The 18,060-nt window shown below is 39.3% G+C and overlaps 1 long non-coding RNA gene and 1 other non-coding gene across 2 annotated transcripts; both read right to left on the reverse strand.

Moving 5' to 3' along the window:
- Positions 1 to 1,925: 1,925 nt before the first annotated feature.
- LOC131502739 (uncharacterized) lies at positions 1,926 to 12,392 on the reverse strand. The gene is made up of 3 exons (XR_009257152.1): positions 12,227 to 12,392; positions 7,263 to 7,397; positions 1,926 to 2,699 (listed from the first exon to the last, which is right to left on the reverse strand). It is a non-coding gene; the product is annotated as an uncharacterized LOC131502739 (long non-coding RNA).
- On the reverse strand, positions 11,341 to 11,425 carry TRNAH-AUG (transfer RNA histidin (anticodon AUG)). The gene has a single exon. It is a non-coding gene; the product is annotated as a tRNA-His (tRNA).
- Positions 12,393 to 18,060: the final 5,668 nt, after the last annotated feature.

Below are 18,060 nucleotides of genomic sequence, written 5' to 3' on the forward strand. Positions count from 1 at the left end.
CCAGGTGCCCCGCCCCAAACAATTTTAAATTAATGTTTTGTATGCTGTAAGGTAGTGATCAAAGTTCATTTTTTCCACATTGAAATAATGTTGCCCCACTGAATTACAGGGGAATATATATCTATAGTGTTTAATCTGGAAGTGTTTCTGGACTTTCTATTCTCTTCCACTACTCTATTTGTCTGTTCTTATGCTGATACGGAATCATCTGAATTAGTACAGACTTCTATCTAGTAAGGCTTGATAACTGATACATATGTAATATAAATAACTTTGTTCTTCAAGCTTGTGTTTGCTATTCATTGCATTCACATACCAATTTTAGCAGAAGTATGTCAATATCTATACCCAAAACCCTACTTTGTTTTGGGTCAGTTGCAGATTAGTTCTATATCTAAATGTACATGTACCTATAAACACTTAGAGTATTGCCAGGTTCAAATGAAGCAAACAAACTATTTTGTTTCTCTCAAATATTCATCTGAATTACATAAGGAAAGTAGGCTATGAAATTCTAAATGCATAAACTTTTGTTTTTGTTTTTTTACATTGTCCCCTTGAATTGTGGTATAAACCATATAGGATTAGTTTAACTCCCATACTCTCTGGTGCAATCACAAAACTGTAATCCAGTCCCTGTTAATTGGTAAGTCTTGAAGTAATTTCCATGTGTGAAAATATCATGGATTTTACTGAGTCACATTGCTGAAGACTGCGTAGGAAAGGAGATAGCTCCAGAGCTAAGGTAGTTTTCCCATTAACAGAATGTTATGTTCTGTGGTGGGGTACTGTCAGAAATTTCTACAGGAACGAAGTTGAGAAATGTAGCTAATTTCATATCATGAAAACCCAAACCACATCTCTAATCTCTGTCATAATTTTGGGAGAAGTACAAACAACATGATTCTGCTTTTAACTCCCTACAGCAGGCATGGGAGTATTGTTCATATTAAACATAGAAGGAGCACCTGAGAGTGAAGAACGTATCATGGAGTGCCTAAGCCAGTGGTAACTGAACAACATGCAGATGCTTACACTCCAGGCAGGATATTCTGCTTCCCATTGCTACCCAGATGGAGAAGTTGGTCCATCCAATGGCATGGTTGCTCCTCACGCCATCCTGACTATGGTATCCCAAAGAGTAATGCAAATGTTTCAAAACCTCTTTCCTACACCTCTACTCTAAATCTACATATGTAGTGTCCTTTGACAAAATATGAGCCAGGCAATACTGAATAAAATATCTGACTTTGAATAATAGGCTTATTTATATACACAGGTAATTGGTGCTGACAATTGAGGCAACACATTAGAATTTTTTTTCATAGGGAAGATTAATACTCAATTTTAAAGAAGCATAAAATGTTTACCTATACTTGCTTCTTGGTAAGTATGTTCTACCAAAACAATTCAGTGTGAAGCCCACAAGCTCTATTCACACTTCCCTTTACAACACATTCTTTTAATTCAAAACTTTAGATGTGGATCTCATCTTATCATTAACTTCAGAATTCCAAAACAGACATGCATTTCATCAGACACAGTGCTTTTTCTTGTGGCCAACCCATAAAACAGAACAAAAGCACTTTGCAACCAGCCAGACATTCACACTACATGGGTCCTTTATACCTTAATGACAATATATAAGAGAAAAAAAGATCCCAGGAGGGAAAAAGCAAGTTGCATCATGAAAACGAAATAATGGCAGATTAAAAGCCATTGTTTAACCATCTTCCCAGCCTCAGAGTAGTTTGCTCCTAGCATGCCCCAGAATCACCCTAAAATCACTGAAGCATTGTTTCTTTGTAATATGATTTTTTGCCAGACATTGGATCTTGCTTCTCCTAGTGACCATCCCTAATTGTTTGCTTCCCAAAAAGTTCCACCCAAGGACTTGGATAAAAATCAATATTCACACATCTGAATTAATTCTGATCTCATCACATGAGGATGAGTGTCGGTTTATTTCAATTATTGTTTTCAGAGCCTCTGAGGAATTGTTTGATTTTCTTCTCCCTCTATTGATGGCTCTTCTTTCTTTTCTACTCCTGTGGAAGCTTTTCTGATGGACAGCGGGACTCTGTGGTATCAGAGTTGATGTTCAAGTGGCTAAAGCCTTCTACTAGCATTTTCCAAGAGGATGCGTTTTGCCCTTTAGAGTTCCCCGAAATAGCTTCCCTTTGAATGAGGCAATAATGGCATTTACACTTATTCTGATCTCTATCATGTGAGAAATAGATCTTTCCTTCCCTTTCAACCCGATAAGGTGCCATGTGATAGTAACTTTTCTGTCTCATGTTCTCCATGAATGTCTTTTTCCTCTGAGGGAACGCTGACTTCTCCCACCGCCTCTCATGTTGGCTCATCTCATCTCTGTATTGCTGTTGGATCGTTTCCTCTGGTAGAGGGGTGAGGTAGTTGCTATTAAAACTGGGGCTAAAGCTAATACGATCCAGGTTTTGCACTTTGGAGAAAGATGACTGGGAAGTTGATGTAAGTTTCTGGGACATTTCTTTTGGTGGAATCAGCAATGAATCAGAATTAAAAGGTGGGGTAACTTTACGTGGAGGATCCATGGACAAATAGTCTCAGCTCAAAGCTACCTTTGAATCTCAGGGCTGGACAGGAAATTGAAACTCAAGGTTCTCAGTTTGCTTGAAATTAATAAGAAAAAAAGACTGCAGCCAAAAGTTGTCAAGCTGAAAAAAAGTGGTGGAAGGAGAAGAAAGAACAGGGAGGGTCATAAAAAATTAGTTTTTATTTTTTAATGTAGAGAAATATCCTTATTTTCTAATGGGAATGAAACCAATAATAATGAAGCATATTAATGATTAAACATAGAGTGAAAGACATATTACAGTGACATTCTTTATCCAGACTCTACTTTTCTCCTGTAAACATGGGACACAAAAATCCACTAGTTTGGCAATTATTATCCTGTTTTGGAGAGTTTTGTATTATTAGTCATAATGAGCAAACCCAGCATCCAGGTCTTAGTCTTTTTACTTTATACCATTTTCTAATAAATGGAACCAGGGCTCCTAAGAGAAACTGTTGGTTCTAGAAGACTAAGGAAACAAATGTCAAATATAATATGGCATCCTTAAAAGTCTGAGGAACTGTTAAAGACAGATGCCTATGCAAATAATCCATCAGTACTGACCTAAGAATTTAGAGAATGTTCTTCCAATCAGTGATATTATAGAAAAGTAATTAACTCAATAAATATTCAGTAAAGCTCACTATGTTTCATGCAGTATCTTGAGTCAGCATCCCACATGCTATGTTTCAGCCAAATTTCATCCTCTTTCTATTCATCACGTGGCCTGTGCTCTAATTTCCACAACCTCATACTTGCTCTTGTGCACAACCTCATACATCCTTTGTCAGGAATGATTTCCTCCATCTTAATCTGGCTGATTGCTAGTTACCTTCACTCTCAGGAGGCTTTCTCTGACCCTCTGGAATTAGGTCATTTCCTGCTAAGTGCAGACAAGTCCATACAATTATCTTCTCTCTAATAGAAAACACTTATCACAGTTTCTTGTCAGTGCTTGTTTTATTGAATGTCTCCCAACAGACTAGTTGGCTCCTTGAGGTCAGAGATCATGCTGTCTTTCCCTCTCTTCAATCCTAGATCCTAACATAATCTGGGATGATGTTTTATATATCTAGTGTCATAGTTAAATATCAGATGTTAGGAGGGAGAAATAATCAAATGTAAAACCATACATCAAATCCTGTTCATCCAACAAAGATTAAATGTTAAATAGAAGAGTGTAGCTAATAAATTTAATTTTTAATAGATGAAATATGATAGACATTCCTTGTAAAACTACAAATATATCAACATTTTATTCAAGTTCAAAATGAGATGATTGGAACTGCAGTCTGAGAGCTCTGCTTTGGGGGGAAAGGCTTCCTGACTCAGAATACCATACACACGGTAAGGGTCAGACCTTTGTTTTCCATCGAATGCTGATGTGTCTGGATATGGTGCCTGGACCTGTGACAACAATTTCTGTACCACAAGGGGATCTGGACTTAGGAGAAGCCCATCCAGTGAGAATAGAAGCTCAGAAATATGGAGTTTGTTACTTTATGGCATCATTGACTTATGAAGTTAATCATGTATATAACTACTCTGCAGTGGACTTTTGTTTCTCTGACATAATTTCTTATCATATCACAAGTTAAACTAATTTAATTATGTTTTCTGCTATGTCAAGAGTGAATCTTAACTAAGTTATTTTAGTTCTCTCTAGTGGCTCATTTCTGGTGGCTGTTTGTCACCAGGGAGACAAAGTTAAGTCCTCTGTTGACTGCTGGGAACCCTCCCAGTGACTTTGACAAACTTCATCCATGACCTTTGGATTCCCCAACAGATTCCTTAAACCCACCCAAGGTGTGTCAGTTTCTACAATGTTCATTTAAAGGTGGGGACCTGAATGATGGTACAATAGGCTACAGAATAAACTATGGGTGTTAGATCCTTACTTTTACAATATATTATTTTACCTCTACTTAAACAACTCACCCAAGGATGAAATAAAGTGAGTGTGTTAGATAGGTAAACTAAGAGAAAAGCATACAAGTGGCACCAACCCCATCGACTTTTGCACATTGGTAGTGCACTGGTAAACTGGTTCTGGTAGCGGGAGGGGAGAATGCACCAGACTGTAACATATGTTGGCTAACTTCTGTCATGTAAACACTCCTGCCTTTACTGATTCAAGCTGCTGACAATCTAACAACTGGTTTGTAAAATCCCTAGATGTTTTTGCACCGGCCCTTATGAATTGGAATGATCTTACTCCTGCAATCACTGAGTGTTGTGAAACTAAAGGAGATTGTCAGGAGTCCTGGCATTTTCCCCCTCCTCACTCATGTGTGACTTTCCCAAGCCTGGCATTAATGGCATCTTTTAGACCATAACTAGGCTGTTTGCAGCCTCATATGTTTCCTTCTGGGGAGAGCAGGAGGAGAAGGATTGGGTCTCAGAGCCTCATCTTCACAGGTGAATGGAACCTCAGGTGCTATGTTTAAGTCTTTGACCAGGGCTCAAAACTTGCCTATGCCTCTCACACCTCCTGACCCTCAATTATGTACCAGAAACTGAGGCACCCAGAGGTACAGCAGCTTGCTTAAGGTCACAGACACAGTTAGTAAGTGATGGGGCTGGAATTCTGCTTCAGATATGCTTTTCCTCAAAGCCAGAGTCAGTGGAGACACATCTGTGCTGTGAGGTGTTTCCTAGGGGGACAGGCACAATAAATCCAAGTGTTTTACTGAGTGGTTGTGGGAACCACGACAAAGTCACGTTTGATTCAAGACATACTCACTCCCTGAAGTCTGAAGTGCAGGAAACCTTCAGTTACAAGGGAGACATAATTATCCATAGAACAAGATTATTGTATAAACTCTGAGACCTGCTTTACTTCCTTTTTAATCTCATCCTTTGATAAATACTACTAAGCAGAAGTAAGTAAATATATAACGTTGGAAAGAATGAGAGATAACACTTACCTTCATACACTCTTAGTGAGACTGAGAGGCAGGCTAGGGATATGCATCAAGATTTACATGTAAACTCCATAAGGTCCATACATTTTCTTTTTAAAAATGTCTTCTAATCAAATGATCAGATTGATGTACAAAGCTTTCTGAACAAAGATATTTACCCTAGCTATATTTGAAAAGGTGTAGAACTGGAAAGAACTTAAATATACATCCATAAAGGTTTGATTGAATAAAATAGACTAGTTCCATGGACAGGGTAATATGCATTTAAAACTTAAGGTTTCAGGCCACACTCAGTAAATAAGACATAGCCTCTGTAGAGAAAATATTATCATCGCAAAGAACATATTCCTCTTGTGGATCAGAGTATCTTACTTTTGCATTAGTTCAGAACCTGGGAGGAGCTGATGTTAAAACAGAATTCAATGTGCAAAAAATTTATTAGGGGAAACATCTGTGAGAGAAAGCATGAATTCAGGGGAAGCTAGGAGAGAGCCTTTAGAACCTTATTCTGGTCTGAACTCTAGTGAAGAACAGAGAAGGAATAAAGGTTGGGTAAAAGCATCTTTGACTACATAGCAGTTCTTTTTTTTTAATGTTTATTTATTTATTTTTGAGAGAAAGAGAGAAAAAGGGAGAGAGAGAGCGCGAGAGAGAGCTCACAAGTGGGGGAGTGGCAGAGAGAGAATCTGAAGCAGGCTCCAGGCTCTGAGCTGTCAGCACAGAGCCCAACACGGGGCTGGAACTCACAAACTGTAAGATCATGACTGGAGCCAAAGTCAGACGCTTAACCAACCCAGGTGTCCCAACACATCAGTTCTAAGTAGAGTTTGCAAAGTCACTGGGGTGGGGGGGAGTCCTTGTGTCACAATTGGCTATCTACTTGTATTGCTAGCCAAAATGGTATATTTAACTTTGAACTCCCACTTGTAACAATGGAAAAACAGACCAAATATATAAAACATTTGCCGGCAAATCCTTGTATATCAGGTAATGTGAAGGACAGTGATCCTTGAGAGAGAAGAAACAAAAGAGATGTGAACAATGACTGCTCAGAGAAGGTTTTCAGGCTACCGCACGTGGGTGGGTGGGGGACCCAGATGGAGCCAGTGGACTTTCTGAGTTGAGAAGAGAGAACTGAGTTTCTGAGAGATCAAGGCAACTAGTGTTCAAAAGATACCAGAGAGGAGAAAGCTGCAATGAGAGAAAACCTTAGGGGTCAAAGGGTCTCCCTCATGTATTAAGCACATGTATGTGATGCCAGGGAAAGTACCATCTGAAAGGATTAGAAGGAACAGTGCCTAGTGCTTGGAGTAGGTGGTAATTGTGCCTGTTAAATCAGTAAGACTGGAAAACCTAGGGATACGTGGGTAACTGGATTAGTACTCAGAGGAGTCTTTTGTCAGTAGTGGGGAGTAAGTATCCCCAGACCTGGTGCTGCTCTAGTTCCACCGAACAGTATTAAAACATAAGTAAATAGATGAATGAATGAACAAATAAATAAGTGAATACACAAAAACTATTGAAGAAGTTGAGGCATAAACATTATTTTCATACACTGCTGGTGTGACTGGAGGGTAGGTTAGGAATATATGCCAAGATTTAAATGTAAAATCTATAGGATCATAAGAGGGTTCCCGTCAACACTTGGGTGTGAGGTAATTTCTGAGGACAGAGAAAGAATCATGTGCTAGGATTAGAGAAGACAATATTTAGTACTTGCACAGAAATTAGAAAAGTACCTGTTCCCAACAGCCAGGCTGGAAAACCTCAGGATTTATGGGATGTTAGGTAGAGTACTCAGAAGGATCATTTCTTGGTCATGGAGAATAATTAGCCATCTACTGCTCCATCTACAGCTCCAGTTATACTAAATCCTAAATGGAAGACCCAAAGAATCAAAGTGTTTCCAAGTAATTTAATTGCATAGTAGAAAAAGCACAAGAATAATTTTAGCATCACAGTAATATCCATCATTCGATAAGGTAGCATCCATTATCATACATTCAATCAAAACTTAGCAGGCATGCAAATAAGCAGGAAAATTCAACTCATAATGGGATGATAAATGAGTCAATTGAGAATAGCCCAGACTGACACAGAAGTTAAAAATAGCAGATAAGAACAGTAAAACAGTTATTATAACAATATTCCATATGTTTAAAAAGTTAAGAGCACTGAATAATATATAGAATAGTTGAATCACTATATTGTACACCTGAAACTAATATAATACTGTATTCTCACTTTACTGGAATGAAAATTTTAAAAATTAAATTGAAAAAAGTCAAGATATGTAAAATACCAAAAAAAAAAAAAACCCACAAATGGACTATAGATGAATTGCAGAAAAAGTACTGAACTTTAAAGATAGCAATATAAGTTATCCAAAATTAAATGAAGAGGAAAAAGAAATGTTTTTATAAATTCACAGAGCATCAGTGAGCTGTGGGAGAACTTCCAGCAGCTCTCATATATGTGCAATTGGGGTCCCTGGAGGAGTGGATCAAGAGGTGGGGACAGATAAAACATTTGAAGAAATAATGCCCCCAGTTTTTCCATATTGATGAAAACTATAATCCCACAAATGGAAGAAACTCAATAAAGCACAAGTAACATGAAGGAAACTATACTAAGGCACATGATAATCAAATTGCTCAAAACCAGTGATAAAGAGAAAATCTTAAAGCAACCAGAAAGGTAAAAAATGTTAATTACCCAGAGGGATTTTTCCTGAGAAACAACCCAAGTAATGACAACGTAAGCAACATTTGCTAAAGCAAAAAGAAAACCTCTGAGCCTAGAATTCTATAAGCAGTGAAAATATTTTTTCAAAAATAATGACAAAATAATGTCCTAAATAACATCTTTTTCACATACACAGAATCTAAGAGGATTAATCAACAGCAGACCTCCCCTTATAAGAAATGTTCAAGCAAGTCATTCAGGCAGAAGGAAAACAGCACCAAATGGGAACATAGATTTCTGCAAAGCAATGGAAAGTACCTGAAATAGTAACTGCATGGGTAGAGGTATAAGATGTTTTTCTTACTATTTAAACTCTTTGAAAGATATTTGACTCTTCATGAAAAAAATAACAATGTAATGTAGGGATTTAAACATATGTAAAAGTAGGGGCACCTGGGTGGCTGAGTCGGTTAAGCATCTGACTTTGGCTCAGGTCATGATCTCATGGTTCATGGGTTTGAGACCCGTGTCGGGTTCTGTGCTGACAGCTCAGAGCCTGGAGCCTGCTTCGGATTCTGTGTCTCCCTCTCTCTCTCTCTGCCCCTCCCCTGCTCGTGTTCTGTCTCTATCTCTCTCAAAAATAAATAAACATTAAAATTGTTTTAAACACATGTAAAAGTAAAATGTATGGAGAAAAACCCACAAAGGTTGGGAGGAGGGAAATGAAATATTAACGTAATGTTCTCATTAAGTTAAATAAACATAGCTTTATTTAAAAGTATACTGTGATAAAATAAAAGTACATTTTAAGCTCAAGATCAAACCCTCAAATAACAACCAAAGTTATTGCTAATAAGCCAACAAAAGATAAAATGGAACCAGAAAATATTACCAAAAAGGCAGAAAAAGGCAGAAAGGGAATAAAGTGCATATGGAACAGAAACAAAATCAGCCTCCCAGGAATAGTCTTATCTTATTATCACTGCCACACTCAGTCATGGACTGAGAGCAGCCTGTGGGAAATGTGGTCTAATAAAAATGTGGAGATGGATTTCAGAATGCAATAGCTGGTGGCCTAAGACAATTACCTTCCCTACAGGCAGAGTTATGAGATGTACTTCCTAATGGCAGTCACGCTAATGCCTCTGTCTGGATAACTCCTTCCCTCATCCTGATTAACTTCTATCCCTTCAGTTCTGAGGTTCAGGGCACTTCTTCAGGCAAGCACATCTGACTTCTCTAAAAGGCAGATGCTGACAAAGTCCCCTTTATTCTCTCTAACTTAGGTAAGTACTTACAAATTTGCTGTAACTGCTCATACAATCATGTATCTCTCCCAAGCCCACTAGAGTGTGATTTCGGAGTTGTAACAGCAGTGCCCAGCTCAGTGTTCTTGGAATTCATAGAATACACACTCCCTCTTCAGGAGTGTGTAGGGTTCTTCTCAATGCCTGCAGCATTGTTCCTCTACATACCCTTGTTCTCTGATCCCTCACCGTCTTCAAGTATCTGCTTAATGTCACCTTCTCAACAAGACTGGCCATGAACACACCATTTAAAACTGCATACCCACCAATCAGCACTCCCACTCCTCCTTTCTTTCACTACTTTTCTAACAGCACATTACCTTTGACTGCATTTCATCATTTGTTGATTTATTTATATTGTTTATCATTGTCTCTCCCACTAGAATATAAACTCAACAAGGGCAGGCATTTTAGATTGCTTAGTTCACTGGTGCATCCCCTGCTCCAACAACACTGCCTGGCACATAGATTATTCTTAATCAATATTTGTGGCTGAAATGAATTAAGTGCCCGATGCTAAGTAGGTGTTCAGCAAATGGTAGGCTTTATTAACACTGCTTTCCTGGTTGAGTGATACTGGACAGGAGGTAGTCAGAGAACAGTGCAAATTGCTAAACACAGAGGGAGGAAATTGCTTGGATGTGGTCACCACCATCCACCTAGTTCTACCCAGAGTACAGTCCTGACAGTTGTTTTGGACTAAGTGGGTGCCTCTCACTTCCCCAGAGTACAGGCTGTCCTTATTAGTCAGCCACCCACACCCAGCATGGAGAGGGACACTGAGGCAGAAAGCAGGAGCTGGATTGTTTGGTAGTTTCCTCTATGACATCACATCAAACCTCACATTTACATTTGAAGTGCTTAAAATTCCTAGTCATACCATGTTCAACTGTAAATATCAACAACAGATATGTTGCCATGAGAAAGAGAAATGTTTTCACTGCAACCTGATGTGTTCGTTCTGTTAAAGATCAATTAGGAGTACTGAGAATGATTATTATTGACAATCACCAAGTGTTGAACACATAAAACTATAATAAGATTTATTAGGCTTATTTAACTGACGAGGAACAGACTTAGCAAAGGAACATAGACTAAGGTTAATAGAGTCAATAAGAGGCAATGCACTGATTTACCAGATCAACCTGTGAGCTTTCTCTCACAGATTTCCAATATTCACTTTTTTAGGAAAACTGTATTATAGATAAACTTCAAATGATAGGATTGGGTTCACAGGCAGATATGAATACTTAGCTAGTTTTTTATTCAACAAACAGAGGTTAAAGCTGCTTGAGAATTCACAGAGCTTCACTGGATAGAATATGATGGAAGCTCAAAAACACTGAATAAAAAATAGTCTAATTTTGGCTCATATGAAGGTAATTAGAAATAGAATTTTCACATAATTGATATATGCAACCTAAGACACAGCACATGAATCTTTAATTTTCTACCAAATAGTATACATTGTATCCTATAAAATAATAAAGGTACAATATTCAGAGAGTCATATAACTCCAAACACACAGAAAAGAAAATAGATCATAGGCAAACACTAACATTTTTACATCTCTCTATCCAACCATTTTGTTTCTATGTGTCGGTATGGATATATGTATATATACTTTACAGCATTAAAATGTACTTTATATACATTTTTTTTTTGGTCCAGCATGTTTTGTTAAATTGTTGTATTTTTTTTAAGTTTTAAATGTTTATTTATTATCAAGAGAGAAAGAGAGACACAGTGTGCGAGTGGGGGAGGGGCAGAGAGAGAGGGAGACAGAATCTTAGTCAGACTCCAGGCTCCGAGCTGTCAGCACAGAGCCCGAGGTGAGGCTCGAACTCACAAACCACGAGATCATGACCTGAGCCATAGTCAGATGCCTAACCAACTGAGCCACCCAGGCACCCCTAAATTGTTTTATTGTTAAATTGACTTATTTTCTTTAAAAATTCAATAACGTTAAAAGCAAATATTGGGGCGCCTGGGTGGCTCAGTCAGTTAAGCGTCCGACTTCGGCTCAGGTCATGATCTCGCAGTCCGTGGGTTTGAGCCCCGCGTCGGGCTCTGTGCTGACAGCTCAGAGCCTGGAGCCTGTTTCGGATTCTGTGTCTCCCTCTCTCTCTGACCCTCCCCCGTTCATGCTCTGTCTCTCCCTGTCTCAAAAATAAATAAACGTTAAAAAAAAATTAAAAAAAAGCAAATATTGAACAGTGGACATGTAGAAAAGGAGAACAATATGGGGAAAATCTGAGATAGTACAAATCTCATATTAAAATCGATGTAGGGGCGCCTGGGTGGCGCAGTCGGTTAGGCGTCCGACTTCAGCCAGGTCACGATCTCGCGGTCCGTGAGTTCGAGGCCCGCATCAGGCTCCGGGCCGATGGCTCGGAGCCTGGAGCCTGTTTCCGATTCTGTGTCTCCCTCTCTCTCTGCCCCTCCCCCGTTCATGCTCTGTCTCTCTCTGTCCCAAAAATAAATAAAAAACGTTGAAAAAAAAATAAAAATAAAATATAAAATAAAATAAAATCGATGTGAAATAAACAGAGTCACTGGTTGATTGAAAAGACATGATTTTTGTGTATCAATATTATATGCCCACAAAAGCAAGAGAATCACTTGGGAAATATCTTAAAATGAAATACTGAGAAAATCCAAAATGAAATTCGTAGTGTGTCATAGAAGGAAATAGTAAAACTTTACTTACCACTCAAAATAGAATTTAAATGAATGAAGAGAACTTCAAGATAGCTTGGTAGTGAGGATGGTAGTTAGCTGAGCTGGGGATGAAGGGTGATAGTCACCCTGGTCTTCCACCCTTATGAATCCTCTAGGACACAGTGACATCATGGATCTACCTCACAATTACAAGGCTGTGTTGCTATGGCACACTAGGGGTGCCATTTTTGGGACCACATCCTATTACCTCCCTTCAATCCTAATGCCTCTACTTTTACTTTACTTTACTTCTTTACTTTACCTTACTTTACCTTACTTTACTTTACTTTACTTTACTTTACTTTACTTTACTTTTGGGGGAGGGTGGAATAAAAATATCATAGTACATAACAAGGAATTATGGTATATTCCAGCCCCAAATACTACTGACAGAGACTGGACATGTGTCTGGATCAGATGACCCATAAATTATTAATATGTTCACCCTTTAGTGCTTCTGAGGGAATAAGATTTGGGGGACACGGGGATATTTGTCTATTTTGTGTACTGCTGTAACCCAAACATCTGGAACATTTTTTGGCACATTGTAGGCACTTAATAAATCTTCCTAGATTGAACAGATTGGTCTGGCTCCCCCATGAAACTATAAGAACCTCCAGGGCAAGGACCCTGAACTTTGGAAACCATTCCTCCAGGACACTGCTAAACTCCTGCTAGGTATCACTGAATATTGACTCAATCAAGCAAATAAATTCCCAAACACAGTCAATGAGTGTTTGAATTTTTACTTTAGAGTTATTATTTTCTCTGTAGTGCACCTGAACTGTGACTGAATAATTTTCTTTAACTAAAAAACACCATTTAGTTAAAAAAACACACACACACACACAAGTACGCAACTAATTAAATATAGGAAAAAGAAAATAAAACTATGAAATTTTTACAAATAAGGTTCAGATTGGGTAGTAAAAATGCTATAATTCTCTAAATTTCATAGAGACAGAGTAGAGTGGTTGTTTCAGGGGCTGGGAGAAAGATGAACAAAGAGTTAATTGATAAAGAGTTTCAGTTTTGCAACATGAAAAGGGTTCTGAAGATTGAGTGGGCGACAATATGAATGTACCTAAACTTCCCCTAGAAGTTGAGGGACCAGATGACAGAAGCTTGTGGCAAGAATGATTTAAGAAGAGATTTGGGAAGAAGTCTGGAGAAGATGGCGGCATAGGTGGACACAGGGCTCACCTCATCCTGCTGACCCGCTTAGATTCCACCCACATCTGCCTAAATAACCCAGAAAACCGCCAGAAGACTAGCAGAATGGACTCTCTGGAGCCAAGCGTAGACAAGAGGCCCACGGAAGAGGGTAGGAAGGGCAGAGAGACGGTACGTGCTATGCGGACTGGCGGGAGGGAGCTGAGGCAGTGGAGGGGCAGCCCGCCCTTCAAAGCAGAGCCCCTGAAGTGTGGCTTGCAAAAGCAGAGCAGCCGGATGGAGTGAGTTCTGACAGCCAATGGGACTTAACATCTGGAAGGTTAAAAGTCAACAGCTCTGCTCTCAGAGAGCAGGTAGGCCAAGAGGACACTGGGAGGGAGAGTTGTTGAGCCCCGGGAGACAGAGCTCAGCTTGGCAGGGGAAAAAAGCCCCCTGGGAAGCACCATCTCCCTCTCCCATCCCCCAGGCGATATTCCAAAGGGAACCAGTTCCCGGCACGGAACTTGCTATCACCACGCAAATGCCCAACGCTGTGCTTCCGTGGATCCATCCCTCCACTGGGCCTGCCTCCCTCCTGGTGCTGCAGGGCCCCTCCCGCAGGGGACCACCGACGGCAAAGTGAGCTAAGCCTACACCTCCCGCGCCTGTGCACCTTGGATCCACCCTGGCTAATACACCAGGTCCCATTGAAGCAGCACCACAGGCTTGGCAGTGTGCAAGCAGCCCAGACAGGGGCCACATCACTCCACAGTGAGTCCTGCCCCTGGGAGAGGGGAACATAAGGTACACACCAGTCTGACTGTGGCCCCAGCGGTGGGCTGGGGGCAGACATCGGGTCCGACTGCAGCCCCGACCACCAACACAAGTTCCTTCCGACAGCACAGGGGAAGTGCCCTGCAGTTTGGAGCTACCACAGGGACTACGCAAAATGATGAAATGGAAGAATTCTCCTCAAAAGAAACTCCAGGAAGTACCGACAGCTAACAAAGTGATCAAACCCGATTTAAGCAATATAATGGAACAAGAATTTAGAATAATCATCATAAAATTAATCTCTGGGCTTGAAAAAAGCATAGAGGACAGCAGAGAATCTATTGCTACAGAGATCAAGGGGCTAAGAAATAGTCATGAGGAGCTGAAAAATGCTATAAATGAGGTGCAAAATAAAATGGAGGTGGCCATAGCATGGATTGAAATGCTATGGAAGAGGAGAGAATAGGTGAATTAGAAGACAAAATTATGGAAAAAGAGGAAGCTGAGAAAAAGAGAGATAAAAAAATCCAGGAGTATGAGGAGAGAGTTAGAGAACTAAGTGATGCAATCAAATGGAACAATATCTGTATCATAGGAATTCCAGAAAAGGAAGAGAGAGAGAAAGGGGCTGAAGGAGTACATGAACAAATCATAGCTGAGAACTTCCCTGATCTGGGGAAGGAAACAGGCATTGAATTCCAAGAGGCACAGAGAACTCCCTTCAGACGTCACCTGAATCTATCTTCTGCACGACATATCATAGTGAACCTGGCAAACTACAAGGATAAGGAGAGAATTCTGAAAGCAGCTAGGGATAAATGGGCCCTAACATACAAAGGTAGACACATAAAGGTAGTAGCAGATCTATCTACTGAAACTTGGCAGGACAGAAAGGAATGGCAGGAAATCTTCAATGTGCTGAACAGAAAAAAATATGCAGCCAAGAATCCTTTATCCGGCAAGTCTGTCGTTCAGAATAGAAGGAGAGATAAAGGTTTTCCCAAACAAACAAAAACTGAAGGAATTCATCACCACTAAACCAGCCCTACAAGAGATCCTAAGGGGGAATCTGTAAGTGAAATGTTGCAAGGACCACCAAGTACCAGAGACATCACTACAAGCATGAAACCTACAGATATCACAATGACTCTAAACCCATATCTGTCAATAATAACACTGAATGTAAATGGATTAAATGCTCCAACCAAAAGACATAGGGTATCAGAATGGATAAAAAAAAAAAAAGACCCATCTATTTGCTGTCTACAAGAGGCACATTTTAGACCCGAGGACACCTTCAGATTGAAAGTGAGGGGATGGAGAACTATCTATCATGCTACTGGAAGTCAAAAGAAAGCTGGAGTAGCTGTACTTATATCAGACAAACTAGACTTTAAATTAAAGGCTGTAACAAGAGATAAAGAAGGGCATTATATAATAATTACAGGGTCTATCCATCAGGAAGAGCTAACAATTAAAAATGTCTATGCGCCGAATACGGGAGCCCTCAAATATATAAAACAATTCATCACAAATGTAAGCAACCTTATTGATAAGAATGTAGTAATCTCAGGGGACTTTAATACCCCACTAACAACAATGGATAGATCATCTAGATGCAGGATCAACAAAGAAACAAGGGCCCTGAATGATACATTGGATCAGATGGACTTGGCAGATATGTTTAGAACTCTGCATCCCAAAGCAAGAGAACATACTTTCTTCTCCAGCGCACATGGGACATTCTCCAAGATAGATCACATACTGGGTCACAAAAAGGCCCTTCATAAGTATACAAGAATTGAGATCATACCATGCACACTTTCAGACCACAATGCTATAAAACTTGAAATCAACCACAGGAAAAAGTCTGGAAAACCTCCAAAAGCATGGAGATTAAAGAGCACCCTACTAAAGAAGGAGTGGGTCAACCAGGCAATTAGAGAAGAAATTAAAAATATATGGAAACAAATGAAAATGAAAAGACAACAATCCATGCCCTTTGGGATGCAGCAAAGGCAGTCCTGAGAAGAAAATACATTGCAATCCAGGCCTATCTCAAGAAACAAGAAAAATCCCAAATACAAAATCTAACAGCACACCTAAAGGAAATAGAAGCAGAACAGCAAAGACACCCCAAACCCAGCAGAAGAAGAGAAATAATAAAGATCAGAGCAGAAATAAACAATAGAGAATCTAAAAAAAACTGTAGAGCAGATCAATGAAACCAAGAGTTGGTTTTTTGAAAAAATAAACAAAATTGATAAACCTCTAGCCAGGCTACTCAAAAAGAAAAAGGAGATGACCCAAATAGATAAAATCATGAATGAAAGTGGAATTATTACCATCAATCCCTCAGAAATACAAGCAGTTATCAGGGAATACAATGAAAAGTTATATGCCAGCAAACTGGACAACCTGGAAGAAATGGACAAATTCCTAAGCACTCACACACTTCCAAAACTCAAACAGGAACACATAGAAAATTTGAACAGACCCATAACCAGGGAAGAAATTGAATCAGTTATCAAAAATCTCCCAACAAATAAGAGTCCAGGACCACATGGCTTCCCAGGGGAATTCTTCCAGACATTTAAAGCAGAGATAATACCTATCCTTCTTAAGCTGTTCCAAAAAATAGAAAGGGAAGAAAAACTTCCAGACTCATTCTATGAAGCCAGCATTACTTTGATTCCTAAAGCAGACAGAGACCCAGCAAAAAAAAGAGAACTACAGGCCAATATCCCTGGTGAATATGGATGCAAAAATTCTCAATAAGGTACTAGCAAGTCGAATTCAACAACATATAAAAAGAATTATTCACCATGATCAAGTGGGATTCATTCCTGGGCTGCAAGCTGGTTCCACATTCTCAAATCAATCAATGTGATACATCACATTAATAAAAGAAAAGAAAAGAACCATGTGATCCTATTGATCAATGCAGAAAAAGCAATTGCAAAATTCAGCATCCTTTCTTCATAAAAACCCTCGAGAAAGTCGGGATAGAAGGAACATACTTAAACATCATAAAAGCCATTTATGAAAAGCCCACAGCTAACATCATCCTCAATGGGGAAAAACTGAGAGCTTTCCCCCTGAGATCAGGAACACGACAGGGATGTCCAATCTCACCGCTGTTGTGTAACATAGTGTTGGAAGTTCTAGCATCAGTAATCAGACATCAAAAGGAAATCAAAGACATCAAAATTGGCAAAAATGAAGTGAAGCTTTCACTTTTTGCAGATGACATGATATTGTACATGGAAAACCCGATAGACTCCACCAAAAGTCTGCTAGAACTGATACAGGAATTCAGCAAAGTCGCAGGATGCAAAATCCATGACACAAATCACTTGCATTCTTATACACTAACAATGAAGGAACAGAAAGACAAATAAAGAAACTGATCCCATTCACAAATGCACCAAGAAGCGTAAAATACCTAGGAATAAATCTAACCAAAATGTACAAGATCTGTATCCTGAAAACTATACATAGCTTATGAAGGAAATTGAGGAAGATACAAACAAACGGAAAAATATTCTGTGCTCATGGATTGGAAGAATAAATATTGTTAAAATGTCAATACTACCCAAAGCTATCTACACATTCAATGCAATCCCAATCAAAATTACACCAGCATTCTTCTCGAAGCTAGAACAAGCAATCCTAAAATTCATATGGAACCACAAAAGGCCCCGAATAGCCAAAGTAATTTTGAAGAAGACCAAAGCGGGAGGCATCACAATCCCAGACTTTAGCCTCTACTACAAAGCTGTAATCATCAAGACAGCATGGTATTGGCACAAAAGCAGACACATAGACCAACGGAATAGAATAGAGACTCCAGAATTAGACCCACAAAAGTATGGCCAAGTAATCTTTGACGAAGCA

This window comes from Neofelis nebulosa, chromosome X (assembly GCF_028018385.1).
Source record: "Neofelis nebulosa isolate mNeoNeb1 chromosome X, mNeoNeb1.pri, whole genome shotgun sequence".
NCBI lineage: Eukaryota > Metazoa > Chordata > Mammalia > Carnivora > Felidae > Neofelis > Neofelis nebulosa.